This window comes from Colobus angolensis, unplaced genomic scaffold (genome assembly GCF_000951035.1).
Source record: "Colobus angolensis palliatus isolate OR3802 unplaced genomic scaffold, Cang.pa_1.0 Scaffold75, whole genome shotgun sequence".
In the NCBI taxonomy this organism is placed as follows: domain Eukaryota; kingdom Metazoa; phylum Chordata; class Mammalia; order Primates; family Cercopithecidae; genus Colobus; species Colobus angolensis.
In genome coordinates this window covers 12,656,450-12,667,820 of record NW_012121265.1, presented here as the reverse complement: position 1 = coordinate 12,667,820, position 11,371 = coordinate 12,656,450, and positions in this window count along the sequence as shown.

Here is an 11,371-nt window from a genome sequence, read left to right as displayed (position 1 = left end):
TTCTGAAGGAGAACCACCATTATGACTATATACCTTTTGTTCATAGAGACACCTTCCAGGACTGCTTACATATTTAAGACTTTTTTATTCCTTCATTAAAGTGCCTTTGATGTCTGGGATTTTATATATTTCCCTGCCTCTTATAACTTTTATTTTTTTGAGACACAGTTTCACTCTGTCATCCAGGCTGTGCGTAATGTCATGATCTAGGCTCACTGCAAGCTCTGTCTTCCAGCTTCAAGAGATTCTTGCTTCAAGAATCCTGCCTTAGCCTCCCAAGTACCTGAAACTACATGCACATGGCACCACACCTGGCTAATTTTTGTATTTTTAGTAGAGACAGGCCTTTGCTATGTTGGCCAGGCTGGTCTCGAACTCCTGACCTCAAGTGATCCACCTGCCTTGGCCTCCCAAAGTGCTGGGATTACAGGCATGAGCCACCACTCCCAGGCCTCTTACAACATTGTGATTACCTTATGCCATCTGCTGGTACCTCTCACCAATGTTATCAGCAGTCCTTATTGCTTCTATGCAATGTATTTAAATCCAAAACCATTATGTTTACCAACATCTTCTTTTCAAAGAGAATTGTTATACTTCCGACTCCAAATCTCACATTTAACTCCTCTTTATTTCTGATTTCTCGTGTTTAACATATTACCAAATTTTCCTGATATCACTTTCTCCAATTATTCTTTTTTCAAAGTTTTATTTTGTTTTTGACATGTAATTGTACACAATTTAATTAATTCTTATGTGACATATTCATACATACAATTTTCAGACAAGATTTATTAAAGTATAAGCATTCCCCTCTCTTCCCTTCATCTAGTTGTTTAAAAGGAACCTTTTGGAATGAAGAATTAGGTGAATGGGTAGAGACTAGACCAGAGATTAGATTTAAGCAGCAATCTAAACTGATTTACACACTAAAGAACCCAGGGAGGTGAGTGCAGGCCTAAGTGGAAGATAAAGAAAAAGCTGGAGGAGTGCATGTTTGAGAGACTCCCAAGCAGTTGTGAGGGGAAAACTGGGACATGTAAAAAAAGGTGCTTTTGAGAATTGTTGCTGGAGTTATGAGTCACGTCCCTAGTAATATTCCTTGAAAGATGCAAGTGAGGGTTAGAGATTTTTTTTTATTACTAGTTGATGACTAGATTGCTACTTTTAAAGTTATACACTTCAGAGACTGTCGTGTGATTCGGTATTCAGTTTGTGTTTGTTGGATGAGTGAGTGAATAGACTCATAAATGCTTTCTTTTTCTTTTTCTCTTCCTTTTCATTGATGTATTTATTTTTGAGACAGGGTCTCACTTTGTCACCCAGGCTGGAGTGCAGTAGAGCAATCACAGGTCACTACAGCCTCACCCTCCCCTGGCTCAGGTGATCCTCCCACCTCAGCCTTCTGAATAGCTCAGACTACAGGCGTGCACCATCACACCTAGCTAACTTCTTCCCAAGACAGGGTTTCGCCAGGTTGCCCAGGCTGGTCTCAAACTCCTGGGCTCAAGCAATCTGCCTTCCTCAGCCTCCCAAAGGGCTAGGATTACAGGCATGAGCCTCCGTGCCTGGCCTCAAATGCTTTATTTTTCATGGGTTAAGAGACATCTCATGGCTTCAAACCATGGATTTTGTGGAAGTTATTTTTCCCACAGTTTTTGAATATTTTTCTACTCATTCTAAGAATCTTGGCTGCGTTCTGCATAGATGGGGATACAGGAAGGTGCCATGGAGAAAAGAACCAAGACTAGCAATGTGGGTTAGGATAGAAGATGCAGGAATCTTTGCTTTGCTGTTAACTTACGTGTTCATGAAGAAATTGTTGAAACTTGATCATATGAGGTGTTGGTCAAGTCGATGGTCTAGCATGATGCATAGCACATAATCAGCACCCAAAAATACCTAGAGAGTTACTTCTAATTTCCCTTTGGGCTCTAGAATTCTGTGCATCTATTTCTACCGAAGCAGTGCTGACTTGATTCTTAATATAGATATCCCCTGAGCTCTGAAAATTTGAACTCACGCTGAGTTACTTTCTGCCTCTGCTTCCCAGGAGTGGATGGCAGTCCCATTTGTAATGCCTCTGAAATTATGCAGAGTGGGCTATTGTAATATGCTTAATAAACCATCCTGGCATCACTTTTGCTTTGTTCCTAGAAACTGCCTACCACACATTCTACCAAAAAGAGCACATCTGCATATACACAAAGTACACAAACCTGCTGGGTTCACCAAAAAGTTTCGTCTGCAAAAGAGTTCAAGGCAAGTTGATTACATGTTCACTCACTTTATTTATTGTCCCCTAAAACTATGCAAAGCTAGGACCAAGTCAATATTGATAACAAAGAAAACAAGATAATGTGGAGAATGTGGAGGGAAAGAAAGTATAGACAAAAGTTCATTTGAACCTGATAACAAATGGGCGGTTGCTTTTCTTTAGGTGGCCCTTCTTCATGCCAGTTTCGAGGGACTGTCAAGGAAGCTCTGAAACTACTAGATAATCAATCCCCAGAGAATTTGGAGGAACTGGAATCCACTGTGTCCCAGAACCAGTGCCACCAAGGATTAAAGCATGTTAGGAGTCACCAGTTCAATCTGGGAGGTTAGGATGCTTTTAGATGTGGGTCTGGTGTGCCTGAGATTAGCTCTGAACACATATTTTTGGTGAATCTCAGCTATTACTTTGTCTTCACTGCATGGCTTAGACATGGGGACTTGACACCTGGCCTTCGCCTCAGTTTTTTGCTGAGACTCCAGATACCTGACAATGGCCCCTTGAACCCAGATGCCCTGATTTGTCTCTGCCACCTTCTGTCCTACAGAGTTAGCCTTTGCCTACCTCCCATCCCAGGTCTCTTATTCATAACAGACTGATTTTGATTACTGTGGATACCCAGGGACCACCTGGCTTACAACCACCAGCTAGATTGCTGACATAATCACTGATTGGAATCTTGAGGTGTTTTGCCTATGGGCTTGGGCCCAGCACAGCACAGCACATGTTTTGTATGCCTCTTCAGACACTACGTTAAATTCAAGAAGCAGTCTGTCTGATGGGTCAGTCCTGCCCCACCAGTCCTCTCCTGTCTTGCTTTCTTATTCTTTCCCACTTGAGTTTCAAAATGCCTCATGACTCACCAGGACATCCCAAACCAGTTCTTTGCTATTTGCAATAATACTGTGGGCTCTCATCAGTTAACAAAAACAAAAACAAACATATATACATACACACACACACACATACATATAGATATATATATATATATATATATGAACAAAACCAACCAAAAAAAAAAAAAAAAGCTTAGTAAAATGTTTTCAAATATAATAGAGCCACAAGCCTTCATTCTGTATTAAAGAAATTTTCCAGTCATGGACCAAAGTGGAGAAAGAAGTTCTTGCCCTACAATGAGGTCACTGAAGAGAAACTTCATACATGAGCACAGGAATTACATAGCAGATCCCATCTCTAATAGGTTAAGCCATATCTATATATATGGCTTATATGTAGCACTCTGGGTACTGTATGAGCTGCTGGGTTTCGGATGACTTAGTGTTGGTATTTGGAAAATACTTACTCTATGTCCACTTGTTTGCTGAAGTGAGTAGCAAATATCAGTTCTTTAGTTCAAGAGAGCTTAGATGGCCCACTTCCCCTGTGTACCATGTCAACTAAGGTCGAAAGGAATAAGTCTCTATTTGTGTAACTCAAAGTAGGGCTGAGGCAGAATCTGGTATATGCATTTAGACCAATAGCTCTTTTCCTCGTGTACTCTTTCCAACAACCACATTTGGAGCAGAGAACTGCATGAGTATGCAGTTTTGTTGTTTCGAACCACCTCTTATTTGCAGTTTACCTGTAGGAAGACTGGAGGAGTGTATGGGTAGAGTGAAAGAGGATTGGGAATCATGGGTTGAAATTCTGACTTTCCTACTTTACTGGCCATGTGATCTTCGACAAGTGAATTGAACTTTCCAGACTGATGTTTCCACATTATAAAATAACATACCTACCTTAAAGTGTTTGCAGGTTTTACATCATGTATTCCTTTATTACTTACAACATAGTGAATGTACCACAAATCACCAACTTTAACTCTTCTCCTTTCCTATAGCCCATTGCCCTCTACTTAGATCAAACTATTCATTCTTCTGTCTCAACACTGTTTAGACTATATTTGTGTAAATTCAAGAGGCTAAAAAGAAGATATATTTATAGTACCTTTGGAAATAACATCTAGAATGATGCACTAAACAAAGTAACTTTCTGATTTGCCTGCCATATTAAAACAAACCGAATCTGCCCTCCTAGATATCCTAGCAGCAATGTTATACTATTTCTATAGAAAAATCCCATCTCAGGTTAATTATTTCTTATGTGCTTGCCAGTGTAGTACTTTAACCGAGAGAGATTTTATCAACTTACATCTACCCTCCCTCTCCAGATGCCCAGAGTCACTTCTATAAATCCCTAGGGACATCTATTAAATCCCAACCAGGAGAAAAGTTCTGCAGAGCAAGAAGGAAGAAATGAATCTTTTCTGGGCATTCTTCCAGACAGAAACTTGGCCATGCATGTCACTAAGGACGACTGTGTCTGCCTTGCTTTTGTGCCATCTGAAATGCAGCACACTGAAGAATCTGGAAAACAGTCTATGTTGTATTGAGCAGTTTTCTGATTTAATCGAGCACGTACGTGGGCTTTGATATGGAACAGATCCAGTGGGGTTTCTAAGTTTCCCAAGCTTCAGGTCCACCTAGTTTTCAAGTCTTCTTGACCCACTCTTTGAGTTAGCCCAATCCTTCAATTATTATATACCCTAAAGATGAGATTGACATATTATTCATCTTTTAGGAAAAAATAGAGCACTGAAGAAAAGTGAGCATTTTGGTGTCATACAGACCTGCTACTCCATGATCATGATGAACAACTGAATCGTTTCAGTTCTCCAAGCTCCACTTTAACCAATGTAAAAGAAGAAAACCATTCCTACTTCGAGAGTTTGTGTGGATTAAATGAGATAATGGGTACACAGATGACACATTATGTTCAAAATGGTAGCTGCTTTACCTTTACTATTTTTTCATCAATACATTTTTCTCTTTTTTTTTTTTCTTTTTGAGACAGAGTGTTACTCTGTCACCCAGGCTTGCTTACCGCAAGCTCCGCCTCCTGGGTTCACACCATTCTCCTGCCTCAGCCCAAGTAGCTGGGACTACAGGCACCTGCTACTACACCTGGCTAATTTTTTTGTATTTTTAGTAGAGACGGGGTTTCACTGTGTTCGCCAGGATGATCTCAATCTCCTCACCTTGTGATCTGCCCACCTCGGCCTCCCAAACTGCTGGGATCACAGGCATGAGCCACTGCGCCTGGCCTCACATCAATATAGTTTTCATTCACAACTTCCTCATTTCTACACTTTTGCTTCATCACATCTTTCATTTTTAGGTAACTTTGAACTGTGTGCTTGGGAACGAAAATCTTGGTAGCTTTTGCCCCTTTGCACTTAGTATTCACATGTGCTCACACCAGTGTTTGGCCCTGGACTTTTCACTGCAACTTTGGTTCACTCACAACCTCACTATCAGCATTGCTTCTGTGCCCTAGCCTTGGCCAATGAGAACCTCCTGCCTCCAGTTATTCAGCAGACACTTGGTGAGGCTAGTCCCTGTCATTAGTCAAGTATGTATGTATGTATGTATGTATGTGCATGTGAGTATTATATCTTGGTGCTATTACTAACTAAGGTTGGCATTCTTCTTGTGGCTGAAAGGTGTTAAGGAAAGTGAGTGACTGCTGGTTGGGCAATTAAGAAGGCTGCTACACAAGTTAAAGCAAAAGGGTATCTTCCAGCAGGTTCGCATCTTCTCCCCTAGAAATAACTCTTCTGCCTTCACTTCTCTTGCTTACCCCAGCCATGATTACTGAGGACCAACAACATCTTCAGACAGTATTGGTTTGCAATACTCAATACACAGTCAAGCAATGGGTCTAGGCCCATTAATAGCACATGTTTCTGTATGTTTATGACCCATAGGTAACTACCATTACCATATTGCTGTTTTATATCTATGCAAGAGTGTTCACTTCTATGTGTATGTGCCATATCTAAATAATGCTTAGGCTGGGTGTGGTGGCTCACACCTGTAATCCCAGCACTTTGGGAGGCTGAGGCGGGCGGATCACCTAAGGTCAGGAGTTCAAGACCAGCCTGACCAACATGGAGAAACCCCGTCTCTACTAAAAATACAAAATTAGCCAGGCATGGTAGTTCATGCCTGTAATCTCAGCTACTTGGGAGGCTGAGGCAGGAGAATCACTTGAACCCGGGAGGCGGAGGTTGCAGTGAGCCGAGATTGCCCCATTGCACTCCAGCCTGGGCAACAAGAACGAAATTCCATCTCAAAAATAAATCAATAAAATAAAATAATGTATAAACATGTATATACACATATTTACCTTACATTTATACCGTAAAATTGTATTAATTACATGCATGCATATATGCCTGCATATATGTGTGTGTACATGTATATACATATATACACATGGATCACAGAGTTAAACAGTTTAAAAATTTTAAACGTCTGAAATTTCATGAGTTAAACTGCAGGTGCCATAATTGCAAAAAATATTTGTATCTCAATATGAATTTAAATTGATAAACATAAGGTAAAAAATTGTCTTTAGATCTAGAGAAGTTGTTTTTAACTTATTAAAGGAATTTAAGTATATGCCATCAACAATTATGAATTTTCCTATAACTTTTATATATTATTTATAATAATTACATAGTTAACTTAATTAGCAAATATTAGAATATCTTAGAAAATATATAAACAAAGATGAAGGGAATTAGAACACCCACAGTTTTACGAGTTGGAAATAACTTGTGTTACTATTTTTCATCTCGTTCTGTTCTTATTTTCTGTACAAACTATGATACTATGTAAAGTCTTAAATTCTGCTTTCTCTTATCACATGAAAAACTTCTCAAGTCCTTATTCTTTAGAAAAGAGTTTTAACAAAATTATATTATATGCATATATAGTTAACTAGTTTATAGTGCTTACTGAATCATTTTTCTGCATCTACAAGTTATTAGTATTTACAGAAAGATGTTATGAAGATAAATATAAATGCATATATTGAAATATTTTACTTAGTGTTGTTTATAAAGTGTTTTACGATTATCTAGAGGCCTTGAGTTTATTTTTAAACATTTCAAATCTTCAGCTGTTTTACTTTTCTTCAAATACTTCCTAAATGTCTTTTTCACACCATGTTTTTTGTTGGTTTGTTTTTGGAGACAGTCTTGCTCTGTTGCCCAGGCTGGAGGGCAGTGGTGCAATCTTGGCTCACTGCAACCACCAACCGCCAGGCTCAAGCGATTCTCATGCCTCAGCCTCCTGAATAGCTGGGATTACAGGTGTGCATCACCACACCCAGCTAATTTTTGTATTTTTATTAGAGAAGGGGTTTCCCCATGTTGCGCAGGCTGGTCTCAAACTCCTTGACCTCCCAAAGTTCTAGGATTACAGGTGTCAGTCACTGTGCCCGGCCAGCCATGTTTTTCTTTAACAAGGGGTTCTGACCACAACTTAACATTCCTTGGGCCAAAGCCTGTTTCTAAATATTTGTTGCTGGGGTAGGTGGAAACTGGATGATGTTCTAAGGTCTGTGTAAATGAATAGGGCTGCTGGTCCCTAAACCGAAAGGTCTTAGACTGAGATGACAATTTTAATGAGGATTGGCACTATTTCCTTATCTTTTCCCTCTGCTGTCAAGTAGGGTTTCTTCCCTCCACCCGTACTTTTAAACTATCACCTAAATTATAGTCAGTTCTGCTATCAAGCAGTTTTGAAAATATAAATTTGTTCTACTGTAATTGATATATTAAGGAATAATTTGAGGATAATTCAAATGTTGTGTTTGCTTATGCATGATTTTGTCAATGAGAAAAACTAGATGAATGCAGAAAACTGCACCCAGCTGAAACCAGCTGCGTAAAAGTACATAGAACACACACACACACACACACCCCTCAAACATCTACCAGCCCCATCCACTTGCCTTGTGTATTACAGCTACATTATCTGTATTTGGTGTTGCAAATTTCTGTCAGATTTCAGGTAACTTCCCTTCTACCACTTCACCATAACTCACATGCTGTAAACATTCCAAAGCCCACTCTCAGAAGCAAATTTCAAGTCTTTTTCAAGGTAAGCGTTTTGTGTATTTCTTAACTATTCAGTGTGTGTAAAACTATGCTACCATTTTTATTCGGTTTGCACCTTTTAAAAAATGTGTCCGGAGACACATTACACTGAGATATGACAAAGTTTTTGCGTGTTGTGCCCCAGCCTCATCTTTTTCCCTAAGCTTTATGGGCTTTATTATGCCATTTGGCATAGAGTGGTAATTTTGGAAACACGTATGTTACATAATAGTACAACTGACCGTACAGATCATCTCCGGTAAAGACCCTGCTTATGTGCAATGGAAAAGCTATTTTCCCTTAAACTCAAACATTTCTAATCGTTGTTTAGGTTCAAAATGGTTTGTTTTCTGGGTGCGGTTGTTCTAAGGTGGCTTTTGAACATATTGGGACAAGGCATTTGTCTAAGTGGCTGTTTCCTTTTTAGCCTTCAGATCCTGAAGAGGTTTTCGTTCAGCATCCAGACATTTGTGTTTCCGAGGACCAACTCTCCCCATCTCCCGTCCCCACCCCTAGTCACTCTGGCCGCCCTGTCACCTATCATGTTTTATTTTTACATTGTGATAGATTGAAATTCTCCTGTATGTTTGACGGCATTGCATATGTTACATTAAATTATATTATTTGTTCATTGTTCCTACTCGGATATTACTTCATAAATGCAGACATGTCATCTGCCTTGTTCGCAGAAGATTCTCACTGCTTAAAACAGTGTCCACCACATGGTGATCAGTAAATATCTTTATGCTGTAAAACACGGGTCCCTTTTCACGTGTTTAACATGAAAACTTGGTAACAGCCATTTGCTTGTACTTGTCCATCTGGAATTATTTTGGACTTCCCTACTATACAAGCCTCAGACTAACATGCATTTTCATAGTACTGTTAACTCCTTGGGGAATAGGTAATCAAATCCAGAAATCAAACTTAGACCTTTGTTTTTTATGCTAGTTTGTAGCCATTTTTTTTTTCTTCTTCCTAAACTGCAATTATTTCACTTAATGTCTAAGAATAGCTCTGGGAATACAGCAGCTCGAGTGGTAACAGAGATGGGCAGGGATGTGTTAATTCTTGACAAACACCAACTGAACATGTAATTAGAGGTGCTAGCTGGGTTAGAGGAATCGGACTGTGAAGCCACCTCAGAGATCATCACTGAATAAAATGGACTTGCTCACAACACTAAGCTGAAAATCAAGGGCTGAATTCCAGCAAACATTTATCTAGTGCCCCCTAATGGCAATGCCCAGTTCTAAGTGCTGAAATAATAAAATTAAAAAAATAAAGATGCTTCTTTAAATGAGTGTAGAATTTGGTGAGAAAGGCATAAGTGCCACACATAAACATGCAGCCGAGTTCTAAATACATGATGCTTAAAGAAAAATATGTGAACATAGTCACAGAGAAAGGAGCACCTACTATTTGTTATTATTATTATTATTTGAGACAGTCTCACTCTGTCGCCCAGGCTGGAGTGCAGTGGCGCAGTCCTGGCTCACTGCAACCTCTGCCTCTCAGGTTCAAGTGATTCTTGTGCCTCAGCTTCCAGAGTAGCTGGGATTACAGGTATGCACCACCACACCCAGCTAATATTTGTATTTTTAGTAGAGACAGGGTTTCACCATGTTGGCCAGTCTGGTCTCCAACTCCTAGCCTCATGTGATCTGCCCGCCTCAGCCTCCTAAAGTGCTGGGATTACATATTATTTTTCAGACACAAGGTCCTGTTCTGCTGTCCAGGCTGGAGTACAGTGGCATGATCGTAACTCACTGCAGAACTCACAGACTGGAACTCCTGGGCTCAAGCAATCTCCCCCAACCCCTCGCCTTGGCCTCCCAAAGGTCTGGGATTACAGGTGTGAGTTACAGTACCTGGTGCATTTGGGTTGGGGGAGATATATTGGTTATGATATGGGCTGGCCATGAAAGGGGTGCTGTGCCAGTCATCTGCCTCTCTTCTCTCAAATCTATTTCCCACTCCCTCCCAGTTCACTTTGTATTCCAGAAAACAACATTTCCCAGGCTCCACTGCCCACTGGCTTGTGGCTGGGTTTGTGCAGTTAAAAGGGTCAACAACAGCTGAGAGGACCAGAGCAAGAGAAAAAGCAAGCTACTCCTCCCTACCCCTCTGCTTGGGCAGCATCACAGGACAGGCGGTAGTCACGTCTCCTCCATGGCTCCAGCTCCTGCCAGACAAGTCCTCCACGACTGCAGCTTCAACCTGGTGGTCCTGGCTCCAAGGCTCAGGTAATATCTGGCTCTCTCTAGCACAGGAAAGTGAGAGGCTCCCTATTGAGGCTGATCTTAGGGTTGCCTCACCTGTTCCTATTTGGTGTTTTTGTTCTTCCATTAACCCAGCACACATTTTGTGTATTAACTCCCCTCCGTTTGACATGTATAGGGATGCTTGCTGATTGCCTGACACAGGTGATACACTGCTCCTGATAGGAAGGAGGCGCATGGGCTCTGGTCTGGAAAGGAATAAAGATTCAGGAATTTAGTCTGTGGAAATGGAAAGGTTTAGGGCCACCTAAAGTAACGGGAAGTTTCACACATGCCGAGATTGAGCTAATGAGGCAACACCACTCTGTGTCTGGGCCTTCGGGAAGGCTAGGGAGGGTTTTATGCCTGTACAAATGTTTCAGCCAAATATCAGCACCAAATGATGTCCAGGGAGAAATGCCACTTACGTAGGTGAGCCACAGGGCTGAAAAGATGAATCTAGTCTATCACGTTATTTCCTGCTAACTTTAAATCAAATAGCTGGGAGTCTTGGGGAATGACTCACCCATAGTATTTGGAAAGGCAGAGCTGGAAGGGATCTTCTTCCAAATTATATGCATGAGAGCACTAAAGCTCTTATCTGTTAAAATGATTTGCTCAAGGTCACACAGCTGGCATAGCCAGAGGCGAACTCCTCTTTCCTGATTCCAGGTCCACAGCTGTTTTCACTCATCTGCTGTTTTTTTACCACTCCCCATGTTTCAGTTCATTCCATGCAGGTTTGGTCCTTTGGTAACCACAAGGTTATGAACAAATTCGAATGAGTTTGTTCCCCATCCATAATTTCTAATTCTGAACTAATAATAATGAGCATGTACTCATTCTAAAATAACCAGTTTGGACTAATTTTTAAATCAAAGTAATTTA